This window comes from Amia ocellicauda, chromosome 3, assembly GCF_036373705.1.
Source record: "Amia ocellicauda isolate fAmiCal2 chromosome 3, fAmiCal2.hap1, whole genome shotgun sequence".
Taxonomy (NCBI): domain Eukaryota; kingdom Metazoa; phylum Chordata; class Actinopteri; order Amiiformes; family Amiidae; genus Amia; species Amia ocellicauda.
Genome location: NC_089852.1, coordinates 8,447,139 through 8,473,136, shown reverse-complemented (window position 1 = coordinate 8,473,136; position 25,998 = coordinate 8,447,139). Strand labels below are relative to the sequence as shown.

Sequence of the window (25,998 nt, the reverse complement as noted above, 5' to 3'; positions counted from 1 at the left end):
TCTCTCTGTTCTCAACAAATTCTCAAAAGACAATGTATGATAAAATTCAATATAAGGTTATGTATACTGTAGGAATGTATCCTACCGTGATTTAAGTGTTTAAACCCGCAGAACAGAATTGTTAATATTTTTTAAACCCAACAAATAGAGACAGAGAGAGAAAGGGGGGAGGGAGAGAGAGAAAATTGGTCATTTTACTGCATTACCGTTTAATGGCGCAGTAACAATTAAATATCTTTCACCTCATCCATAGCCGGAGAACAGGGAGCTTCAGAGACCAGAAATGCTTGCTGACTGCTCCCTTTCCTGACAGGAAAGCACAGACAGTGATGGAATTAGGCTATGTTGAGGTGGCCCCTTACATCATCTCTAAAATAAAAAGGGCAAATGATACATTGAATCTTCTGAACAATCTATAATAATTTTAACAAGTTATTATTATTTCTAATAGGTTGCTATGGTGTATGTGTGTAAATGGTGTATACTCATTTTTCACTATATGTTAAGGAGACATCTTGGATGTGTGAAGACCTTACTGTATATCTTTTTCCATTTTGAAAGCCTTGTTGCAGCCCAGGTTAATCTTTCTGAAGGTCCTGATATGTAACCGGGTTTATTGATCTAAACAACATCAGTGTTGCACTGATATGATTAAGACGTAGATAACTTCCATGTAATGCCACTCACACAATACGTTATTGTTTTTATTGGTCTAAATAACTTTGCCATTTGGAGAGTAATGCATCAATCTTAGCCACCCAGTACTTTAGTCTTAGAGTCTTAATAAAATATTTACCTCAAGTCATTTTGCAGCAGATGAAAAGAGGGGAAAGGTCTGACAGTATGAAAGCCATAGGGGAAGCGTCTTCATATTTTGAAGCACTTTTTCTTTTTGGACATTTATATCCTGAATTAGCATGGTTATGGGGGTTAATGTCAACATATGTAAGGGTTTTTTATTTTGATTGATTATTGTTTTTTTGATTGGAACTTTTGTTTCAATTGTATTGTAGAAAAATGGCCAATTTACATGTTTGGTTTATAAGTGGGTTTGTTTGAAGGGGTAGGGGAGGGATTTAATACCCCTTTAGTGACTTTTTAATTTATTTTCTTAAAGAACATTCAAAAAAGATTGTTCTCAGCCTGTGACAAGCTTAACCGATTAGTTCACCCTAACGAACTGACAGGCATTATTTTGTGCTGAATTTGTCGCCTGTATTTTGAGCCGTTCTTTCTTTGGACCTTATATATATATTTTTTTTCCAAGGACACACTAAACCCAGTATTTATATGAAATAATGATCCAATTTATCAGGAAGCATATTTTCAGGGAAGATTTAATTTGCAGCTATTTAAAGCACACTTTTAGTAATGAATTATTTTGTCATCTTGCCTCTGATGAGATTCATCTTTAATAACTGTAACAATTATTTTATTAAAAGATGAGCCCGTGCATTATGGCTATCTTGCCAAGGTCTAGAACTAGAAAGGTTTCTCATTAAGAAAATTATATTACCCCATAGTGCTTTCATTTGGATATTCGACTGAAATTACATTAAGTGTCAACAATGCATGTGTGAAAAGTAAGCAGTTATATTTACTGGAGTTACATTTTTTTTACTGGTTGACATTTGGGGCTGTGATGATGATGATAATAAAAAAAAGATACTAATGTTATATATTAGATTTAATCATTTTAATAAAAGCACTGCATTTGAAAGTGTTAGATTTTAATAAATCAAGGAATTTCAATGCTATCTATTATCAGCACTGAAACTAAGTCAAATTACTCTTTAAATTGTCTTTTTCAGTATTCATAAATGTACAATGTGAGATCCAAATAGTACTGAAATAGTTTAAAGATTTTGGAGATTTGAAATCATGCACTTTGAGCTTTCATTTTAGTTTGAACAATATTTTGACAGGATAATATACATTTAGTTTCATTTTCAGTATTCAAGTGATCTTGAATATTATTCTTGCATGTTCATATGTATATACTGGTAGGGTTGTACTCATGGATGTCTGTATAATTTTAATTGAAAAATATTTTGAATACATAAAAATTAAAAAATGATATTTAACATTACAATGTTTAACATTACAGTTATAGCTTCTGTGCTACATTTCATCTTTCTCATGATGCTTCCTTTGTGAACTTTTTGCAGCACTAAATGGCTACTAATGACATAATTATGATTGTTTGTCACCAACTTAATGTGTGATTTCCTATCTCCATGTGGAGATGTAAGTTAGATGAAGGAGGAGTTTTGGCAGGAAGACAAAGCACAGTGATTTATTAAAGACCAGATGTGGCTGTTAGTTTTCTTTTTTTCCTCTTTTTATTTTTTTTATCCAATGAATAATTTGAATTGGGAGCAAAAGCTGGCAACATCCAGTCAGTAGTTCTTTGTATGATTGACACAGCAGTTAATATTAGCATGATAAATGAACTTCCCATTTTCTTGTTGTCTGAAAGTTATCAAGAGAAAATCGTGCTTTGTTGTGCGTTCCAGTAGTTGACAAGTGATCATATCTTAACAAGACAGTATGGATAGGTATCTTGCCTTTACTGAAAGTGTCAGTCATGCACATTCTTCGGTTATCAAGCTGATTTTTTTTTTTATTTTTTTTTATAAACTTTTTTCAATAAATCAGGAACTTCTCTCAGAATCACTAAGTAGCACCTGAAAAGCTTTGTGTTTCTCCTTGTTTCATTAGATCCACAATTTTCAATTTTTAATAATTTGTTTGGAAACGTGCACATATTTAGAATTGAGCACATAATGTTTGCATTGCATTTTCATTAAAGACCTTTCCTGGGATGAAACTCTTGAGTTCTGCTTACAGTTTCATTCTGTGTGTAAATGTTTAAGATAAATGCTCTCTCGTGTGGTAATGAGATATGATGCACTTGAATCTTGTAAGAATCAGCAGGTGGTAGCCCAATCTCACACTGTTAATTCTTGCTGTATCCCGAGATCTCATGACTGAGTACTATAGACGGGGTGAGGTCATTTTTCCATGCAGCAGTGTCTTCTGTCTCCCCGTGCTTCTTCAAGTGACACCCAGCTGTAGTGGCAGTTAATCTCGAGTCGTAAAAGTAGCAGTAAATGATACAAGTGTTGATACTTCAAATGAGTAATACATTTAAATGTCCTTTTAAAACTCTGCTGTATCGAGCTCAGCTATTTTTCCTGCTCCATATTTATATCACTTATTCAAAGAGGATTATTTTTTAGACTATTATTTGTTTAAATTATTCTACAAAAAGAATATGCATGTCTGATTTTGAATGAATGAATACATTAATATTACACTCCTGTTACTCGAACTCTAGAGTTAAACTTTTGCAATGCGTCTAACCCTGTAAGCATGACGACATGTCAAGTATTTATGCAGCTGTGTTCCCATATTAGAGACATTAGTCTTTGTTTTTGTTTTGTTTGTTTGCTTGGTTTTGTTTATTTTTCCCTGTTCCTAAATTCAAACTGAAATCAGTCTGTAGAATCATGTGGAATGCGGAGGAAGTCATATAATCACAAACAAACAACAATAAACTGTCAGGAATGTCTTAAACTCCCAGGATAAGGACTCCCACTCTAATTTTAACAATTCGGATTTACAGTATGTACAACAGTTGTAGATCTGTCTTTAATTTAGCACATTCTAACAATCAATTTAGCAAAAGTGCGTATGTGAATAGCTCTAGTCTGCTTTTGGTTTCTGCCTACTAGTACTTTTAGAGTTGTGCGATAGTTAGAAAATTCACCTATTCTAGACAATCAAAAGGGTATGACAGCTAATATCTTTTATTAAATGATGTTTAAGCTCCTTAAAGAGTTTCTAATTTCACCCGAGACAGAAGTGAAATTTATCTGTTAGGTAATCATTTATTTTTAGCTCTAAGTATAAATTGCCACTTCCTCTCTTAACAGTGACTAATATTAAGACTCTTGATCCTAAGATTTGTTATTTTTTTTAAATGCCCTATTGATTTGAAAACTGGACTTTAAAATATTGATGGGCACAGAGCAAAATCATTCTTTTCATGTTATGGTTACAAACTTGGAAAGCAGTTGGTGGTTTCAGATTTCAACTCTTACACATTATGAAAAAATTCACATATACCTGGGGTATTCCCTAGTATTCAATTGAGAATAGTTGAATTTTAATAAGACAATCTATCATAAAAACATTTCTTCTGCACTGTTAACTATCTGCATTGTCAGAAAAAAGGTGATACCTGATACACAACACAACCCACTCAGCGTCTTGCTTTTAAGGTAACTGTTGAAGAATGAAATATGGTAAACTTCTTCTAAACTTACTGATTTATACAAAACATTTGGTGACATTTTCTAGGAAACACGACCTGGCTAACCAAAAATACAACTGAAAACCGCAAAAGTAAACCTGCTCCTTGTCCATTTTACGCCTGGAGTGCACATGTATTGTTTTTATCAGCAGTGCTGCCCTTTTGTACTTTTTATCGCATCATGTCTTCATTTGTTATTCTTAGTCTGGCTTCATGCACATGGGTAGTGTAATCAGCTCAATATAGTTCTTGCTTTCTTATTATTACCTTAGTGTTTAACACTGTTTTTTTTTTCCAAGGACAAATGGTGTATAAGAAGCATGATCCAATGCGAGGTCCCCCAGCTCTCCAAGAGCAGCAGATCCCTTTTCAACACCAGCTGTTCTCACAGATATAGATTGCTGCAGTGAAATTTTCTTAATATAATTCTGGAGGCTCAAGAGAATTCTGTGAAACAACTGTGCCAGCAAGGAAAATGTTGAATTTTTCATCAGCTGCCCAACACTGCAAGTTAGTGGGCAATCCGCTCATTCATGACCAGATGTTCAGTGTAGTTATACTCCACAGTTAATGTGAACTTATTGGCCTCTTTGCCATTGGCTGCAAGGACGTTGGCAGCTACCTGGCTACAGAGAATTGCTCCTAGCAAAAGTGAAGCCCTGGAACGTGTATCTGCAGCCTTTTTTAGCGACATCCCACCCCAAAAAATGGTTCAGGAGGAGGGGAATAACATGACAGCCCATCAGTCTTGGAGCAGACAGTGATGAAATACTTTCCACTGTTTGTTTGGGGAATTGCTTTGAAATTCCTGAAGATTATTTTGAGAACTTTATCATCATTAATTTTTAATATGACATTTAACATGAATCCATACTATACTTTTCTATATAATACAGATAAAAGAAAAACAACTAATATTGGCTATTACAAGGTCATAGTTTATTCATTCTCAGGGATCTTTAAATAGTCTCCCATAAGATGAGAACAATCATGAGGTTCAGACCATACATGACTTCTGTAGATTCCAGTGAAACTTTTTTTTGTTACTTTAGAATAGGGAAGCAAACATTTGGATACTGTTTGTTTGGTTAAATCTTGACAGCTGTGGTTGGTCCTTGGTTGGCCAGGTGGCTTTTATTTTCACAGAAGGCTGTGAGTTAAAATGACACTTGCAAGGCACTATGGCTTTCTAGATTTAAAACAGCGTAATGCATTGTTATATTTTGCACACGCTAGCCTACCATCTACTTAAATCCTCAGTCATCAAATCTGTATTACGTGTGGAGACTTAGCCTGTTTGCTGTGATATTTGTGAATACGTGCTTGGAGAGATGCATACACACACAATGTAATACAGTGAAAAAGTGACTAGTTAAAGTTTCGTTATCAGCTTTCTCTGATTTCTTAGAAGTTTAATTAAGACTTGAACAGAAAGGTGAACGCACACCCTTTGAATGTGAGTGTTTGAAAAGAATGTGTGGGTGAAATCTGCCACGGTGTCCAGGAGTTGCTTGTGGAGGTGCTGAAGTGTCTGAATGACCCCAGGGTTGGCCAGTGTACAATTGTCTATTAGACGTCCCAATTTTCTGGGAACAGGAACAATTCCTCATGTTACAAGTAATATCTGGGACTGCTGTGGCAATAAACTCCCACATTTGCATTCTGTACTGCTGTGTGAAAAGTACATATTTGTATACAGTAATCCTTTGAGATATGTGAGCGTTGCGTTTGCTGCAAAACTTTGCATAGGCAAGAATCGTGCAATTCTGGGAGCATTATCAGCGAACAATGGAAATGTGGTGATATACAATACTCAGATACCATATTTTATACACTTCTAACCAAATGAAAGATTTTTCAGTTAATACTAATACTACATATTCAGTGAATATGTATTCAATTAATTTAGATGTAAAGCACTAGAAAATAAAAAAGACACCTAAAATGTTCAGTTATGATCAAGGACAATCTTAATCACTAAGAGCTACCGCTGCTACCAGACCACCTGGACCTCAGTTGTCAAAGCCAGAGGCCAACCGTATGGTGACACTTCAGAACTTTCTTGATCGTTCTGGTATACTCTCAAATGATCTTCAGTTTTTGGAGTTATACATTTCTCACAAGACAGCATCATTTTTAATTTATTTAAAATCATTTTTATTGATTTTGTTTTTGGGTCTTGCATTTGTGACTCCTTGCTGCCCTAAATGTTTCCCTGTTTCTATGTTCTGTAATTATATTAGTCCTACATTGTAGGAGTCGAAAACTACATATTTAGTCCATTTAACTCTTTGTACTTTAAACTAAATAAGATGAAGGTTGCCCCAGTAAGCATATTTCTTGTTTAATTTTAGATTTATTTAACATTTTTATTAAACCTTCGGCTGGCAAGAGATTATTTTTCTCATCTCGTTGACTGCTGCCATTAATTGGTTCTTGTTGTGTTTTTTTAGGCAGAAAGGTTGTTTTATAGTTTTAATACCCTATATGTAGTATATTAGCAGAGACCAGTGTTGTGTAAATATTACTGAAATCTTTAGTTATTTGTCGACAGGAGCATATTTGTTTGTCATTGTTCTGTGTTCCTGTATCTGAGCGGAGTGTATCTGATTGAGACAGGATTGACACACTTTGATATTCCTTTCCTGCGTGACTTGTCCTAAGGTTGACTGTTACATAGTCTTGTGGACGGCTCTTGGTCACCTCAGGCTTGCCTGGTTTTAGGAGTTCTGATAGATGGCTTAAATTGCTTGCACTACTCTAAACTGGCTTAGAAATGTCCTCAACACGGCCAGTATAAATGCCGCATTTGTGTGTTTTAATTACTCGTTGATATTTTTAACCGAGGCTCACAAGTTTAAAGATCATTCCCATCTGTGGCATTTTGCTTGGCATGATTATGGAAAGTAATTCACCCTTAAGTACTCTCAAATAATTTGTGGGACTTCAGGGTAAAAGTTAAAACAATGCCACATATTGAGGGGGGAAGAGAGAAATAGTTTTGCTTTCTTTTGGGATGTCCTGCTGACAAAAGTGGAGAGCAAGTTTACAGTAGCTCTGACATTATAGTTACCTTTATTCACTGGGCTCCAGCTGCAGTGAGCCCTCAGGAAGCCTTCAGCATGCACACAGTGTGTTCTTGGGTGTGAAAGAAAACCATATTTGAGTTGGCAGTGACTTCCCTTTCAGAGAACTTTTGCTGCCTCTGCAAGAAACCACAGCAGTGGACTTTTTGCCGTTGAATGTTTCCACTGGCAGGATGGGCTTTTTCCACGTTTCCTCGGTTTAAGGAAACAGATTTGGGCTTTTTCTTTAAAAAAAGAATAAAGAAAAGCAAAGAAAAAAGACAATGACAACATTTAACAGCTGGAGCTTACTCTTAATTTGTGGTGTTCCTTTTAATATAATTTTCAATGCAAGAACAAACTGTTTCAGCTTTTTAGTCACACTCTAGCGGTTTATAATTTATATTGAAAAATAAGTTTATAGTTCAAGTTAACAACATGCTATAAAACTTGCACTATTTTTATTTTTCCATTGAAACCTAAGGGATTTCTCTTCACAGAGTGGTAATTAAGGAGGTTAGAATCTAGGGTTAGGGGAGAAATTGCCTAATTAAAAAATAAAAAGGAAGAGGAAAAATTCTCAATAAGAAATCTAATTATGGTTTTGTCCACAACATGTTTATAATGAACATTACTTTGAAAATCATTTTATTTTCTACTTATAAAACTGTCCTTTTTCTATAGGATAAAGTAACAAAATGTTTTTGTGGTAAGTGTGTGTGTATGATGACATGTCATATTTTCAAAAACACCTGAAGACTTGCAGCTTCAATTTCAAGAGCTCAGATGCAAGCAAGAAAACTGGACTTAAAATGAACCTGAGTAAAACATGTAATGTTTAACAGCTTTGTTCAATCTAAAAAAAAAAAAAAAAAAAAAAAAAAAAAAGTATTTCAACAGATACTAGAAAGAGTCAAAAGTTACGTCTTCCTTGGACAACAAATCAGTGCAGGTGGAAATATTATGGAAAAAATCTAAAGAAGAGTGAAAATGGAATGGAGTTGATTTGGAAGAAACTGCACACTGTCCATTTGCCTGAAGAGAAAAATATTTTATCAATCCATAGTACCAGTGCTCACAATGGCTATGAAACCTGGTCACTTAATGCAAATATGATACAGAAACTGCAGACGTGACAAAGGAGCATGGGAAGATGTCTGCTTGGAATAACAAGAAATGAAAAAATAAATGAATAGATCCAAGAACAAACATAAATATGTGACATCATTGAAATAGTGAAAATGTAAAAATGGCAATGGGCCGGACACATTGTTAGAAGAACTAATCAAAGATGGACAAATGGACAAAGGAAGCTATTGAATGGATCCCAATAGATGAAAGACCTAGAGGAAGACCACATAAAAGATGGGAAGCTGAAATCATTTGTAGGCGTGACATGTAAAAGAGACGCTGTAGATCGAAGCAAGTGGACACATGTTTGGGAGGCCTTCATCCAGCAGTGGATTGATATAGGCTGATGGTGATTTTTTGTATATCTATAATAATGTGTGTATATGTGCACAAAAGCCAGGATGTTCTATTCCACATGGGCACTGTGTGATGTTTTCCTTCTACTTTCCCTCATCAGGAGACTGCAAAGGTTACTTCCTGTGCAATGAGAGATCAAAGTTTGTGGACAATCAGCATTCATATGATAGGCAAACATGCTGAAGTTGCTAATTAATAGACCCTTTCCAAGTGTGTATAAGGTTAAAAGTCAGACAATAGATATTAGTGGTGATGAATTTATGAAGGCTAGTATGATGTCACACACACTTTAAGCTTCCTACTGGATTTAAAAAAAATATAATCTAAATGTAACGTTTGGAACACGTCATGTTTGGATACTAAATTTGGTATGGATGGATGTATTTGTTTTTCAGATTACTCACAGCAGTTATCCATAATGCAGATCTGTATGGCCTTAAATGTGGTGGTGTATCCTCGCTCTTACTGTGAGCACACTATAGTGAATGGCTGGAAATCCTGTGAACCCAGGTAACCCTCTGACCAAGGCAAAGTATCACAAAACTTTCTAACCTTGTCAAACCTCTGCAGCATGACAGTGTAAGCTACTGCAGTGTAAACAAACAAAGCAGAACTAATAACAACAAATTCTTTCAAAGTTCAAAACACACTGCAAATACATATTTAAAAATCCTTGACCTTCTCAAAGAAGTGTAGGATAAACTGCAGAAAAGAACTGTGCAGTTGAAAGTAAAGATCTATTCAAAAACAGTAATAAAACTATTATCTCTGGATCATACTTTTAAACTCGGATCTCATTTGGAAATAGCAGGGTATTGTTCCACTCCTGATTGCATTTAAAATGTGGTCCATTGAAGTGAAACCAGTTTCGACCTTGTTTCGTCCAGTCAGACCCACAATCGTCATGCACAACCACTTGGGCTGTAAGGGCTCACAGGCTATTTGACCATGTCAGCAGGTGTGACAGGTCTAGAAAGGGCAGGTTTTATGGATACAGTTTGTTCTGTATGGAAAACCCATCTGGATTAAGTTGAGTCAAGCTCCTTTTCGTGACTGTGCTATGCATTAAATACTGGGGTGATTGCAGGGTGACATGAAATAACCTAATAAAACCCAGCTGCAGTATGATCAAATAGATGGGATAATTTAAGCCTTGTTGATCTCAATCAAATAATCCACTCATGGAATGATAACAACCTGTACTATTTCCATTGGAATGTATTGTTCAGGTCTCAAAGGCCTACTGCTCTGATGGAGTTAAGACGTGGAGTAATAAGGGCCAGATTGATCATCGGATGCATTGTACCCTAACCCTTCAAAACAAATAATTACTTCAACTTGGTTTACCAATACAAGGCATATGGATTTCAGGGCTGTTTAGATTGCTCATGTACAATTTTACTCTCTCCTGCAGCAGGCATATACAGTCCATATATGACTAGTGTTTTGTTGGAAGAAACCGTGATTCTATTAAATAAATAAAAAAAAATGGCAGAAACAATGTATTTAGAAATTGGAAAAATTACAATGCCTGCTACTTTTGCAATTTATAAATCCTACCATTACTACTCGCATTATATAGCAACATTTTAATTATATTGTTATTTGTATTTATCTCATCAATTAAAACAATCTAGCCTTTCTGCTGTATTTTGTCATAAAATCATTAATTTGTATCTGAAATTTGCTGTTGCTCAACTTTTTGCCAGGGTGTACAGAATTAATCCACTTTTTTTTAATTTACTTAATATTTAGATGGTTTCATGGTAAGCTTTCTTAAACAAATGAATGTACATAAGTTATAATTAATCAGTATCATTTCAGGTTTATACAGTCACATGTCAGTGAAGTAAGCCCCCCAAATAAAAAGACAACAAATACATTCTGGATTGTAGATGGACTGTTCTTTAAAACATACTTTTTTTAAAAATATACATTCTGCTGCATTTTGATGAATGCAGAATTACAATCAATAACATTATTTCAATAATATATGAAGCAGGAAAGACATTGACTCATGTTACATTTATATATAAATCATTGTGGAAGAACCGTTTTCTTTAAAGCACAACATTTCATGGCTTTTTTTTTTTTAAATGTAGGATATATGGAATAAGCAGGAAATAATGTTGCTGTGACAATGTGTCGGTGTTTCACATGTAGTGCCACACCAAAAAAAAAAGGATTTATATGAATATGGTTTTTGAAATATTTTGACAATGGTATTTAGTTCAATAACCTCCTCCAGAGTTTTTCATTAAGTGATTATATGAATAAAACGCAAGTAATCACCAAGCTGTACTGCAAGTTTGTGCTCAGATCACTTTAATAGGCATTATCTTGCTGAGAAAAAGATAATTATGGTAAACTACATTCATGATAGAACCGTGATTTAGAGCGTGGATGCATTTTTCCAAAAGGCAGAAGTTTAAAGCTGTCCTCAATATGAAAAACTCTACGGATGATACTGTTTACAATTTTTTCTTTCTCGTTAACGCCTGTGCAATTTCAGTTCATAATAAAAATGGAACATAGGATGGAATATATAATGTGATATGCTCCAATGAATTATGAAATGTAAATTAGCAAAACAAATGGTGTTTATTTAAATACAAATATTTGCAGACATTCAGTATTTAATATTAAGAAACCGATCCTTAAAGAGATGCAGTGTCATACCAATAGTTTGTTTCCATCCATGCATACATTTATTTAAAGGTACAGGTTTGTATCTGCATGTATGTGACAGACGTGACCCTCAACACAGAAGGCATTAACCGAAGTGTCTATCATGGCAGCAGTCTCCTGCATGTTTGTCTAACAGCACTGCTTGCTTATACCTCAAAGAGAAAACAAGAGTTCCGGTCACAAGCCGATCAGGCCTGCAGACATGTACGACATAATGTGACAAGCAACAGATGTGTTACACCGGCTGAAATCAAACAACCCTTCTACAGGGGACTAGATGTGGCTGCTTTGGACTCTAACAAGCCATGTGAGCCGTGAATTGTAATTTGCAGCAGGCTTTTTAGAGTGGTAAATGTGAGTTAACTGGAGATATAGAGGTACAGCATGCTAGCCTCTAAGTCCCGAGGTCTTGCATTTTATATGAACTTTAAGCATTTTAATCTCTGGTAAAAAAATATTAATATAGTTTCAATATTCAACAACTTAAAGTAATTAATTGTAAAGTCCAGACAGAATGAAAAGTAGAAAACTAGAGAGGTGATCCACAGAGTAGAATTAAGATGATGATCTTATTATCTGCAATTCATAGTTAATAAACTTACAACGAACATTGGCTAAACTATGTGATACCTTGTAATAATTAGATGCAGGATTACAACCTCTGCTAGAAGGCTAAGTATTTAAAACAAATCTATCATTCCTTTTAGGTGTTTGAAATAAAATAATTGTATTTGTAGTTAACCTCCATGAGCACCAATGTATCGCTCATTATCACTTTGAAACTAGAACTGTATTATGGCAGGTACAACTCGACTTCTCTCCACAAGGAAGATCAAAGCCCAATTAAAAGTGGCCTTTTATATGCAAAACTACTACACTATTTGATTGTTAAAGGACACAATAAACAGGTGTTAAAAGTGAAACTGTTAATGATTCCATTTCACAGTCTAATCGGTTGACCTTTTAAACCCGTTTACGCAAATTTTGTGGAGTTGTGTAACAAAGAGAAAATAGAGAAGGCATCTTTTGAGTCTTTTAAAAACTAAAGTAGTATCTATACTATATCAGTTCACCACTCTTGTTCACAAAAGATTCAGAAGTGTATTTATTTATACAAGCTTGTCTTACCTTTACCTTTTTAAAAGTGTTTCATTGCCCTGTAGTACTGCATGGAGAAGAGTTTTTTGGATAATGATCGTGCTCTGCAACACTGTTATGTAAATTGAACATTATCTCAACTTCCAATTTGGTTAAGTGCACCAAATGGCTGAACTAAACTAGAATTGTTTCTGGACCTCAGACACAGAAACTAGTTGTGAAGGCTAGGAAGTGTGCTATGTATATCTCTGAATCTGAAAGCAAATGCCAACGAAATGTGTGCAAACATATGGAGGACTTCACTGTAGTTTCTATTGATTGCTAAAAATAAACCTAAAGGGGATTTTGTAGAATTGTCTATGACATACTGATATCTGTTTGTAGACTATATTGCCATAGTGGTAGGCAAATTGCTATAAAAAATACATCTAGATCTAGAATTCCATATTTAAATATTCAAATATGAACAAAACATTTTTAATGCTGCTCTTTTCATTACTGTTTTCACATCGCTTATTTGTTGTTTGGCCTGGTCTAAAAAAGGAAGTGAAATTAAGTGCTCATTTGAAAGTCAATACATGCTGTGCCTGAGAACATTTTTACACAAATATTCTTCTGTTGAGTAATTATTATTATAATACTGTATCACTACATGTTTTGGGAGGTTACATAACTTTACATTTAAATCCTGTTGTAATACAACGTTGTTGAAGTTGATAGAAACTGCATGCATGATGTTATTTGATCTACTCTACAACATCCTACCAGTCCAAAGTATGAAACAAACAACCAATTTGAAAAATTTTTGTTTTCTTAACCTGAGCTTTTCAGACAGTCTAATGATTAATTGGCATAATATGGCCTGTGTACTGTTAACCAACCAGGATTAAAGCCTGGGTGAATAACGTGGAGTATATTTTAATATAAAACTAATCAATGTGAAATTCAAATGGGACTAAAAGTGATTTGTATTTGAAAAAAGATAATTTGGGGAATTAAAAAAAGGTCATTGTTTTAGAAAAATTATCTGGCTCTGGATTGGTAACTTAATCTGTGGGAATGAGAGAGTTTTGGAATCTCTGGAAAGCCCAGACTGTTTTTTTTCAAAGTGTAAGAAATTGCTTCCAAAACATCATAATTTAACTTTGGAATCTAACACAATACATACTATTGTGGCCTTGCTAAGCAGATGTTTATTTTAATTCCCCACTCCTTCAGAAATGCATGTTACACCCAACAAAAACAACCCATGTTACTTTCCTTTATCTGATACTGAATTAAATTTTGAAACTTTAGTTGTGTGAGCCGGTCTGACTCTAAGCCACAGTACAGTACAGTACAGTACAGTTGTCAGGGTTAAACACTTTGAATGATTACTGGTGCAAGCCTTGACATCTGTAGCAAGTATTAACTAGAATTGTAATTAACTGGAATCAGCTATTTTTAATTCTATATACCGAATATTAACACCACAGTAATGAATAATTTGAAACAGGAGCTAGTCGTGGAATCTTTATGAGAGTTTAAATTTGGGCAGTGTCACTGTCCAGCAGGTTGATTAATTAGGTATCTATCCAGACTATACATCTTTTTTTTCTTTTTTTAATAATAAGGCAGACAAATTAACCCTAATAGGTTAAACCTCCTATAACACTTCTTCCACATTTTTAATAGACACTTTTAAACAAACTCATTGGTATAGGTTAGAAAAAAAATCTGGTATTATGGGAAACTGAACCATTTGCTTTTCTATATGGTTAATAGGTATATACTAGAAAAATGCCTACATTGAAGTGTGACCACTGAGTCCACCCTCTCACAAACACATTATGGTTTCATTTTTTCTTATAATCCTTATAAATCTCTTTGGGTAGAGACTTGGAAACATGCAGCTTTAACTAAAATGCAGTTTTATACCATGCATCTTCCTTTATCTCTGCATGTACACCCAAGTGAACAAAACAACCTGTTGTTTTCAATTGCCTTGGTCAAGCTAGACAGACATGTATGGGTTACTGATTTCGAAGAGCAGTTTAAATTGGGACATTGTCAGTAAGGTTTCCATGGTAATCGGGTAAATGCTTTTTAGCTTTAAGGGAAATATTCAATATGCAAGGCACAAAAGTCAAATTATAACCATGACGCTTCTGTGTAACTAGTTGTTTAAATATTCATATTAGTTGTTTACTGTTAAGAATGGAGTTATTTCTACCCACCATTAGATATTTTTCTTGGTTATTGATGTTTGGTTTAATACTATTGTTATTCATAGAACCTATGTACAACACCCAGAATCTTCAAAAGAAAAGAAAGAAAATAAACTGATCTAGTAATATGCAGATTAAAATAGGTAATATCAAAATGGTGCTCATTAAAGTCACAATGGCAATCTTACATTAAAAAAAAAAGAATGTTTGAAGCAGTTGTTTGAAAAGAAGCTTTGTGTGAACACTAATAATTATGTAGATCCAATATGCCTAAAGGGCTCTAAAGCCCATATAATAATTAGTAATAAAATAGCTCTACTTGAATGCAGTGCCAGTGCAGACATTGGCTGCAGTCAGGACAGTGCTATTGATTTTTGCACTGGGTGTTTCCAGCAGGACATCAGTTCTGAAATGACTCAGCCTATGGTGAACTCCAGAAGCCAAAACACAGTCCAGACACAATACCCGATAATAGTGCTTTTTTATTTTGATGCCCAACTATCAAGTTCAGTTTAATTTTTAATGTTTATTTCAACTCTTTAATTCTAAAAAGTTTAAGAGATTTATTTTATTGTTTTAAGTAATCTGTTTTAATTCAGTCTGTTGTACTTATAGGACTGTCAGCCAGACAGTTAACTGGTATGTTTACATTTGAGCAGGGGTGGCCAAACTCTGGTCCCAGGATCGTTTTACAGGCCTATATAGTCCATCCACCTCTTTCAAAAACAGAATTATGGTCAAGGATGAGACTTGGGGACTAGATAATCTAGTTAGTGGGTAGAGCTGAAAATGGAATTAGAGAGGCTAGTGTATCACATCTAGATTTGGTTTGTAAAGAGTTAGTCCAAAAGAAGTCATACAATCTGGTAAAACAGGGTTTTTGAAACTGAGCTACAGGAATTCACAGATACAGCTGTCATTTGCATCAACATGCCTTCTAATAGCTCCACATATGATATAAACAGCTTTGAAATATGTACAATATCTTGAAGCGGTTTCTTTTCTTTCAAGTGCTGTAACTTCTTGTAACAAGTGCTCCTCTTCAAAATGCAAATGAAGAAACAAAGGCAAGATGTATTTTCATTTAGTCTGTGTATTTTCAGGAAAATGTGAACATATGCTAATATGTTTTAATAATGTATGTTCTGATGTGCTATGTGTTTGCTGAGAACGATGGCAAGGTTTATAAAGAAGCGTTTAAGACCTACATTATTTTTATTCAGCTCAAGTTATAACAATACAAAATGATGTACCACACCTCCTACTAATCAAGTGTTGTTTAGTGTGTTCATTTTTTAGCAATGTAGAACGTCAGATTGTATTACAGGTACCTTTCATGTATATCACTTAGGTCTCTCCTTACTGCTGCGGTATTTCAATGAAAATCTAAAAGTTTATCTCTGAATAACCGCTTGAATATCTAGCACAACCAGCCCCTTCGAGCTTCCCTTCAAATCTCACCGAAAGAGTAGAAATGCTGCTCCATCCTGATAGGTTGATATTAAGCATATACTGAAGTTACTTTAATTTGTATGGGATTTTTAATTAATTGAGATTGTTTACTAATGTTCCTCTGCTTTTAAATGCTTATATATAATACATACATTATAATTTAACTTTTTGTTGCCTTATAGCCTGGAATTACCCACATGCATATTTATATCTACATAACCTATCCAACAACTTACAATTGAGATGCATTTTCTACACATTTCTAGAATATTTATTAAAAATAAAACCTAAAATAGCTTGGCTGGATAGGTTTCCACCCCCCTTGTAATAGCAATCATACATTAGCTCAGGTGTAAGCAATTACCTTCAAAATCACACACCAGGTTAGGTTCCCTTTGCTGGGTCGTGCATTTCAAAGCAAAGACTCAACCAGGAGCACCAAGAAATTTTCAAAAGCACTCTGGGATAAAGTTGTTGAAAAGCACAGGCCTTGAAAAGGCCTTGAATATCCCTTGGAGCACGGTCAAGATGATTATTAAGAAGTGGAAGGTGTATCGCACCACCAAGACCCTGCCTAAATCAGCCCTTCCCTCCAAACTGGATGATTGAGCAAGAAGGAGACTGATCAGAGAGGCTACCAAGAGGTCAATGGCAGACCTTTGACTGGTCAAAGTGTTCATGGGACAACAAGCATTCCACAAAGCTGGCCTGTATTGTACTAATGAAAGCCCACCTTGAAACATATCAGTTCTGTATATTAATTAAATTAGCTCTCTCCTCCAAAATTTTAAAATAAATACAAATTAAAATAATTAATGACAAATGTTATATATTATTTTAATATGTATTTATTTTTAAATTGTGGAGGAGAGAGCTAATTTAATTAATATACAGAACTACAGAACTGATATGATTATATTTTTTAGCAAAATTTTAAGGACATTTAAGGTGGTAAATTGGCAACAGGGTATTAAATAGCTGTATGGAAGATAATTATTAGTAGGTTGCCTAAGGTCATTAATCAATTGATTCGTTATAAACTGTGGTTTGTTAGTGATATTCCCCAGTTTGCTTTTGTTAACGTCCCTTGAGGTATGCTGTGTAGCTTGGTTAGAATAAGATTTTGGTTAAGAGTATTGGTAAGGTTTAAAGATAGATTTTTAGCATACAATATTTTCTTTCTTCAATGCATTGCACTTATTTAAAATTGTATTGTGCTTGGAAAGTGTTTATACTCTAAATTAATCAAATGTGTTTAATTTTTTGATGATCATTCCTATGATCTCTATATCTTCACATCAAATCAGCATAATTTACACATTGTGAACACCTATTCTGCTAACGCTGTTGTTAAGATTTCCACAGCAAATGTGATGTGTCAGACCCTGGTATGCATATTGAATTGTGAATAGCAAAAGGATGTCATCTTCGTGCTAATTTACTGTGCTGTACCTGGGATGATGTGCTTTATATAATTAAAACTAGTTTCATCAGGTTGCTAAATTTAATAAAGTATATTCAATCTCGTGATCACAATATTCTCAAATGTCTTTCAGTGTACTGAAAACCACATCATTTGCTTAAATTGGCTGAAAATAAAGCTATGTGAAAGATCTCTTTCATTATGCCCTTGCCTTTATACTTCTTAGCAAAAATCATTTGCATGGCAATTGATTCAACAGTGGTGTAGCTGTCTCCACTTCCTTGTTCCTTTCTGAGCAACTAAAGAACATTCTATTTATGCAGATATTAAGTGTGTTATAAAGGAGATAAAATTATACCTGTTAGTATCCAATTTTTTTATTTCTCGTGCTGAAATAAAAGTATATATGAAGAGGCCTTTAAAGTTTGTAGAGCAACTTTCATCATCAAAGGAAATGTCTGAACTCAAATCTGCTGTTTCAGTTTGTATTTGGCATTGGGTTGACTGTGTTATATATTTGTATGCTTGATTGCTTTGTGAGTATATCTGAATTTCCCTTTATTCCTTTGATAGATATCCATTATGATCAATGTGGTTAAAGATCAGGGCATTTATTTTTTACCTCATACCTGATCGTATGTCAGTATGACTTTGTTTCACCACAGAAATATTCATGGTGGTTTTCAGATGAATCCATTTACAAGCAAATGCATTACTTGAATTGATTGTGCAAGTTAACCATTAAAAAAAGAGAGAGAGAGAGACGAGATGTACGTCTATTTCTAAACAACAACAAAAATTAAATGTATAATTCACTGCTTGCTGAGCTAGCATGTTAATGTTTCAGTAATATTATTCAGTTAGTCTTGACTATTTTGTTAATCCCATCATCAAGGTTGCCGTATACCCTACACTATTCAGAAATTTCCAACCTAATAATAGAACTGCTGGCAGAATAAAGTTGTCCAGACGAAGAGTAAAACCATCTGATTCACTTATCCCTGTGCATAATAGCTGTTGGGATGGTGGTCTTCTAAGGGTCCTTGTCTTTATACAGTCATAAAGAGACATTTTACTGCAAACTCTAGAACCCCTTCGTTAAGAACGCTACTGGCAATTATTTTTTATAAGCTAATTAAATCCAGTAGTTGCATAGTTACTATTTTTTGCTCAGAATTCTTGAGGGATTTATGATTTAAGTAGTAGTATTACAAGCACCTTCAAGCATTGTTAGTCATTTAAAATATTATATACAATTATAAAATGGTCTGTTTGTGTTCAACCTGATTTTATTTTAAACATGCCTAATTTCACTCATCCTCCACAGAATAGAGAAGACAATGAACATATTCTGCTGGTTCTCAAATTAGTGATTGCAGTCTGAATTCTCTAGTTAAGGCAAGGGGGGCATGTTCTCTTTTAACCGAGTGCTGAAGAAAAGAGACTAAGGGAAGAAAGATTGTTTTATATTTAACATTATAATGCTTCCATGCTCCACTGCAGATTAGTTTAAAAGTTGTTTTTTACTCTTTCTGTGTGATGCTTGTTCTGCAATGTTTTGACAATTTTTTCAGATAACTTAATTAAAATAATAAAAGTGCAACAAAAGAAAACATAAACCAATGTAATGAATGAACTGAAAACTGGTTGTGTCCAATTATCTGGCTATTGATTTAAAGACTGTATAGTTGAGTGATATACAGCTCTAGAAAAAATTAAGAGACCACTGCAATTTTTCTTAAATCAGCATCTCTACATGTATGGCAGCCATTCCATTCCAGTGTCTGTTGAATTCCAGCACAGACACACCTCATTCTACTGAATGAGGTACTGATTAGGTGATCACCTGAACCAAATCTTATTTAACGAGGATAAGTATCAAAACCACTGCTGTGGTCATCACTACTCTTGCAATAGGACCAGCTGGATGGCAAAAACAGTGCTAGTAGTACCGCAAAAGTAATTGGAATAAAAAAAAAAACTTTTGACCATGCCAAAAGGGTTGAAAAGGAAAGTTTTGATTGAGGAAAAGGGTTCAATTCTAGCTTTACTGGCAGAGGGATACAGTTGCTTCCATCCTTAAAATTTCAAAGATGGCAATTCATAAGAATAAGGTCAAGCAGCAGACATTGGGGACAACAAAGCTACAGACCGGCAGAGGGCGAAAACAACTCTCCAATGACCGGGATGACCGCCAACTCATTCGAATGTCACTCAAGGATGACATCAAGTGACCTACAAAAAGAATGGCAAACGGCAGCTGGGGTGAAGTGCGCGGCGAGGACGGTTCGAAACAAGCTCCTAGGGGCAGGGCTGAAGTCGTGCAAATCTAAAAAAAAAGCCCTTCATCAATGAGGAACAAAGAGCCAGGCTGAGGTTTGCAAAAGACCATAAGGACTGCACCGTAGAGGACTGGAGTAAGGTCATCTTCTCTGATCAGTCCAATTTGCAGCTTTGCCCAACTCCTGGTCGTCTAATGGTTAGGCGGAGACCTGGAGAGGCCTACAAGCCACAGTGTCTCGCACCCACTGTGAAATTTGGTGAAGGATCGGTGATGATCTAGGGGTGCTTCAGCAAGGCTGGAATCGGGAAGATTTGTCTTTGTGAAGGACACATGAATCAAGCCACGTACAAGGTTGTCCTGGAAGAAAACTTGCTTCCTTCTGCTCTGACAATGTTCCCCAACTCTGAGGATTGTTTTTTTTCCAGCAGGACAATGCTCCATGCCACACAGCCAGGTCAATCAATCAATCAATCAAGGTGTGGATGGAGGACCACCAGATCAAGACCCTGTCATGGCCAGCCCAATCTCCAGCCCTGAACCCCATTGAAAACCTCTGGAATGTGATCAAGAGGAAGACAGATGGTCACAAGCCATCAAACAAAGCCGAGCTGCTTGAATTGTTGAGCCAGGAGTGGCATAAAGTCACACAACATCAGTGTAAAAGACTTGTAGAGAGCATGTCAAGACGCATGAAAGCTGTGATTGAAAATCTGGGTTATTCCACCAAATATTAATTTCTGAACTCTTCCTAAGTTAAAACATTAGTCTTGTATTGTTTAAAAATGAATATGAACTTATTTTCTTTGCATTATTCGAGGTCTGACAATACTGCATGTTTTTTGTCATTTTTACCAGATGTAATTTTCTGCAAGTAAATGCTCTAAATGACAATATTTTTATTTGGAATTTGAGAGAAATGTTGTCAGTAGTTTATAGAATAAAACAAAAATGTTCACTTTACCCAAATACATACCTATAAATAGTAAAACCAGGGAAACTGATAATTTTGCAGTGGTCTCTGTATGTATGTAGGCATGTATTTGTGTGTGTGTGTATATGTATATATTGTTATCTTCATTTTGCATTTTGTTTTAGGTCAGGGGTTTGTCTTTGCTGTGTAGTCTTGTGCCATTATGACACATCTCTTACCACAGTGAAAATCTTTGTGGTTTTTCAAACGAGTGCCAAAGAGAATGAAACTGTCTGTGACGCAGGCGGGGAGCACTGCTAACCCTTCTAAGTCTTTTTTTTTTTTTTTTTTTTTAAAGCAGTATACTTGTTTTAGTTACAGTTTTTGTACAATATGAATGAAAAAGCAAAAACAAAAAAGTCTTTCCCACGTAGAGTTAGAGGTGTCCAGTCCATGACCAATGATCATTTTATTCTATTCACTTTCTAAAGATCTGTCTTAAATAATTATATTATTTATATTATTTTGAAGTTATCATATTAATGTGATTTTGTCCATATTGTGCATATAGGCTAGCTTTTACATTTTTTAATTCTTACTGGATTTCTCTGCAGCTGATTATTAAAGTATAGTAGTGAAATCAGTCACGCTTAAGACAAAAACAGATTGTCTTATCAGATTGAAGCTTATTTTTTCCGTTCTTGTTTTAGAGCTTTGAGATGATTCTAGTTGATGAATTAAGTCACATACTGTGGTATTTGGGTTGAATATGGAGAATCCAGGGTGGGTGTTTCGTGCCCCCACATCTGTGTGGGTGACACGTGATGCAGAAAGTCGTCATGGGACCCAAGCAAATGAATGGTCCTCTCGGTTCCCTTTAAAGGAAAACATGTTGATATCCCCCCCACCTTTCTTATTCAACAGTGAAGAATAGCCAAGTAATCCTACAAAATCATATGTAACAATAACTGCACCAGCAATGAAGTCACCGCATTGTAGTTTGGCAGGCCTTCTGAATCTCTTCACTTCCGCGATCTCATTGGTGTCTGAACCCGGTCAGGTTGACTGAGTTTTGGCAGAGGAGGAATCCTCTGCTAACTCGTCCCCCTCAGTCCTGGTGATGCTCATCCGAATCGGCGCACTCTACTTTGAAATTCTGACCACAGTTGGCTTGTTGCCAGATTTTGAAAAAGGCCTTTCCTGTAAGTGAAGTGAAGACTTTTGACACCTAAGACACTTGACAACTGCTCGGTTTGGGATCTTAATATAATCTTAAATATCAAAATCATTTTTTTCTGCATTAAAGACTTTGAAATGGGTCTTGTGTTTTACAGCATTTAACACATACACCAGTTTCAATGAATGTGTGGTGTCTTTTTGTTCTGAACGTGCAGAGCCACAAGCCCTTCATTCAGATCAAATGTGAACGTGCTACAGTAGTTTGTGTTTTTTTTCCATTTAATAACATTTGCAGTTTGTATGAGACTGACAACAAAACACGCTGCCATGCCACATATGTAGTTGTCCTGTTTAAGTTCACATCTGGAGTTTGGAATCCACTTACTATGGGGCAGTCTTTCTTTCTAAGATGGCTCTCACATTTCATCATCTGCTGTACAGCAATGAAGTGCACAAGCAAAAGTCAGGGTCTCTGGATCCATCTGTTGTTATTATTTTCCACTGATAATTGGCTTGAACAATGGAATGCCTGTGTCCCTAGCCTTTGAAATCGTACACCCTGTTTATTTTCCTGAGGTCTAGTTTGCTCCCCCCCGCTCCCCTCTATCGCTCTGTCTCTCTCTCTCTCTCTCTCTCTCTCTCTCCCTGCTTCTAGCAAGTGGAGCTTGCATGAAAATGACATCTTTGACTCTGCACATCAGTATGTGTCACTCAGCATCTAAAGCTCGGCTGCAGATTTTCTTCAGGGCTCTGCTTATGTTTTGTTTGGTTCATTCTAGGTTTTAGCTAGAAAGACTGGCAGATTGATACAACCTCACATGGAATTAAGAGCCGTTGTATTATTGTTATTTTTTTGCCGCAACAGTTGCATGTGAGTTGGGAACTATACATAATAAAATATTGGATGCAGTCGTTAAAGTTCTTTGCTTTTATTCCTTTGATTATTTGCAGTTTTTCATTCTTTGAGTAATTTCATTCAGTCTTGCTTTCCGATTCATCCAGCAGGAGGTGTACAGGAGTTTATGAAGCTAAAATGTTTTTTTTTTTTTTAAATCATGATAACCACGGAAATGGCATTATCATAAGCTATAATTTGCAGAATGTGTATTGTTATTAACAATAGGAAATTTGAATTGTGTGTAAGATCATAGTGTGTTTACGGTATTAAGTTAAAACATGAAAAAATGCAGTTCTTTAACAGTTTTTTATGTTGATATTTTTAAGCTAACTGATATTGAATGCACATTGAGGAGCACAGTTTATTTAGAATGGAAATTAATACACATTGCACCAATATATCAGCCTCACTGTTTTAGATGGGGGAAATGAAGAAACCTATTAGAATATGTGCTTACTTAAAAAGCAAGTGTACATGTTTTGTATCTTGTGGATTTATGTATTAGCACAGCAGAAACTAACAAGCATATAAACAAACCTTTCAAAGTGTCTAACATTTCTCCAAGATTTGTAATAGTTTTATAGTAAAGCACTAGTCTACCATTATTTCATATTATGCTATTGTTACACTAATTTGCATTTTAAATTAATGTAATGTATTGAATGAGTTAAAATTTAATTTTGATGGGAAAACATTTAGTGCTGCAAGACTACATTTAGATGAATCTGGTTTTATATATATATTGCATTGTCAAAATAATTTCAAATTGTAATATATTAAATTGATTTAAATTAGTAACAAGTTTAAGTCTAAGACAATTGTGTACTGTAAACAGTCAAGTCTGGTGTCTAGGTGAAAGTGTCACTTTTATGCACTTTAATAATTGTGCTGTTCGGTGATTCTTATTCTCAATGTTTGCAATGTTTTAATGATGACAATAGGAAATAGTGTTTATTTCCTTTGAGCTCTTTGCCCCCTTTGCCATTCATTTGTTAAGGGCGCTCTCCATAATTAAAAGGGAGCAGGACAGGTAGAATACACAGCAGGCATCTGATTTGTGCCAGTTATTCATTTGCTGAGTGTTTGTGTTTATGCAAAGGGGCCTCTTCCTGCATATTTAATCTAGAGCAAGGCAGTGGCTTTTGTTGTGTTTAGACCACATACCTTCAGTCCTTCTTTACACTGCAGTCAGTGTTGGAGCCGAGAGAGACTGGATAGTCAAAAGAGCGTTATTGTTTTGTGAGGACAGAGGAGAAGAAAAAAAACAACAACAACAACCAAAAACTACTTTTGCTAAACCCTGGGGATTTACTTTACCACCTTAAATCTGACTCTCACAGTTAATGGGTAAGTCAGCACCGATTTATTATTGTTTAGTATTATTATGTTTTATTCTTTCCTTTCTAGTTTGATATGTGTGTGTATACATATATATGCTTCCTCTACTCACAGTTATGCTGAGGTTATTAAAGCCCAGCTCGTCCATCAGTTTGTGTTTTGTTTTCTGTGTTGTTATTCTTGTAAAGAAGAGTTCAGCAGCTCAAGAAGTGCAGGTGGCTGATGATGAGGGGGAATCAAAACCCAGGGACTTAATATTTCAGAGTGTGTCCTTCATTTGTAAAAAGAAAGAAAGAAGTGAGGACAGCCGTCTGTTATTCTTCTAACTAATCCAGTTTTGTGACTTTCCACAAACATAATACTGCCATTGTTTGCTCTCAAGAATTAAACCCGTTCACTGTCCCAAACTCCAAAGCCTTCAGGACTCACTCTGCGGCTTTGCTTCCAGACTGAAGGGGTCTTGGTAAAGAGTAAATCTACTATAATAGGCAGGGATTTTTTTTCCTTTTTCTTCGTATATGGAAATTGAATCAGCTCGTTATTGATATTAATAGCACACCAGAGATATAGCCCACGACGCGAAGTGGAGAAGGACTGAAGAGAGGGAAACTTGATATTGCAGAAGAGACAGTCCTCCTGTTCGTCTGTGTGGAAAGGCATCAGCCATAAAAATAGAATTGCATAATAGCCCTGTAGGTTACCCCTATTGTGCTGTGTAGGGCATGCTTCCCGGTTTGTCTCGCAAGCCGCTGCTATTGTGCCCTGTCTGTGAGGCTTCAGAACTCTTTTAATTTACTGAAGGCTTTTCGTTCACACATAATTAACTGAAAAACTGAAACAGTTAAGTAAAGAATGATGAAACAGTCATATTATTATTTAGAACAAGACTGTGTATTGTTTATTAACTTTTGATATTATTATGCAGTGCAAGGTATGCAGTTTTCCTGTAGCATTTAAATAGTGTTAAGATATGTGAGGCATTGTTTGTTTTGGGTTTGAAGAGAAATTCCACTTCCTTGGTATTAAAACTCCAAAGCTCGGCATGTGTACTTTGTGGTCTAAACTCAGCAAAATGTGTGGGCAGGTCCAAAAAAAATCGTCTTCGATCCGAAAGCTTCAGACAGTCTGGATTTTGCAGCATTGCCTTTCACATGTCTGATACAATTCTGAAATATAATGTGTTAAAGTATTTGTGTCACTGCAAAGACTGACGGTTGGTACATGTGTGTAATGTGATTATGTATCTATGAACAACATACACCCCTGTCTGTTTTTAAATCAACGACATTCCAAATGTTCAAAAACTATGTAATCTATTAATTTAGTCAGTGTGAGATAATATATTAAATATGGTATTTAGGTCAGAAGTTGCATGTGTCACTTGTCAACATAGTTTCAAAATGACTAATGCATATTTTCCCCTCAGTTTTAAAGCACAGCATGTTTTGTGGAAATTCATGTACACAAATATGTGTTCAGTCCACTACCTTATGCTCTGATACCTGTTATTACTAGTAGATAGTTAAGCTTGCTGTTGGACTGCTGGCTGTCAGCAATGCACTATTTTAGACCAGTTTGTGTTCAGCAGAAGGACAGAAAATAAAACACCTCTCCCATTGGCAGACTTTGTGTTTAACGTTAATTAGTATG

The 25,998-nt window shown here is 35.3% G+C and overlaps 1 protein-coding gene across 8 annotated transcripts in view; it reads left to right on the top strand.

The window, feature by feature from the left end:
• foxp1b (forkhead box P1b) overlaps positions 1-25,998 on the top strand; it is a 179,232-nt gene that overhangs the window by 40,432 nt on the left and 112,802 nt on the right. Inside the window, exon 1 of one of the 8 annotated variants that reach the window (XM_066698037.1) lies at positions 24,122-24,357. The exons of the other annotated variants lie outside the window; for them this stretch is intronic. The gene's annotated coding sequence lies outside the window, so the exon portion shown is untranslated. Of the gene's footprint in view, positions 1-24,121; positions 24,358-25,998 lie in introns of those variants that run through there. 8 annotated transcript variants of the gene reach the window in all.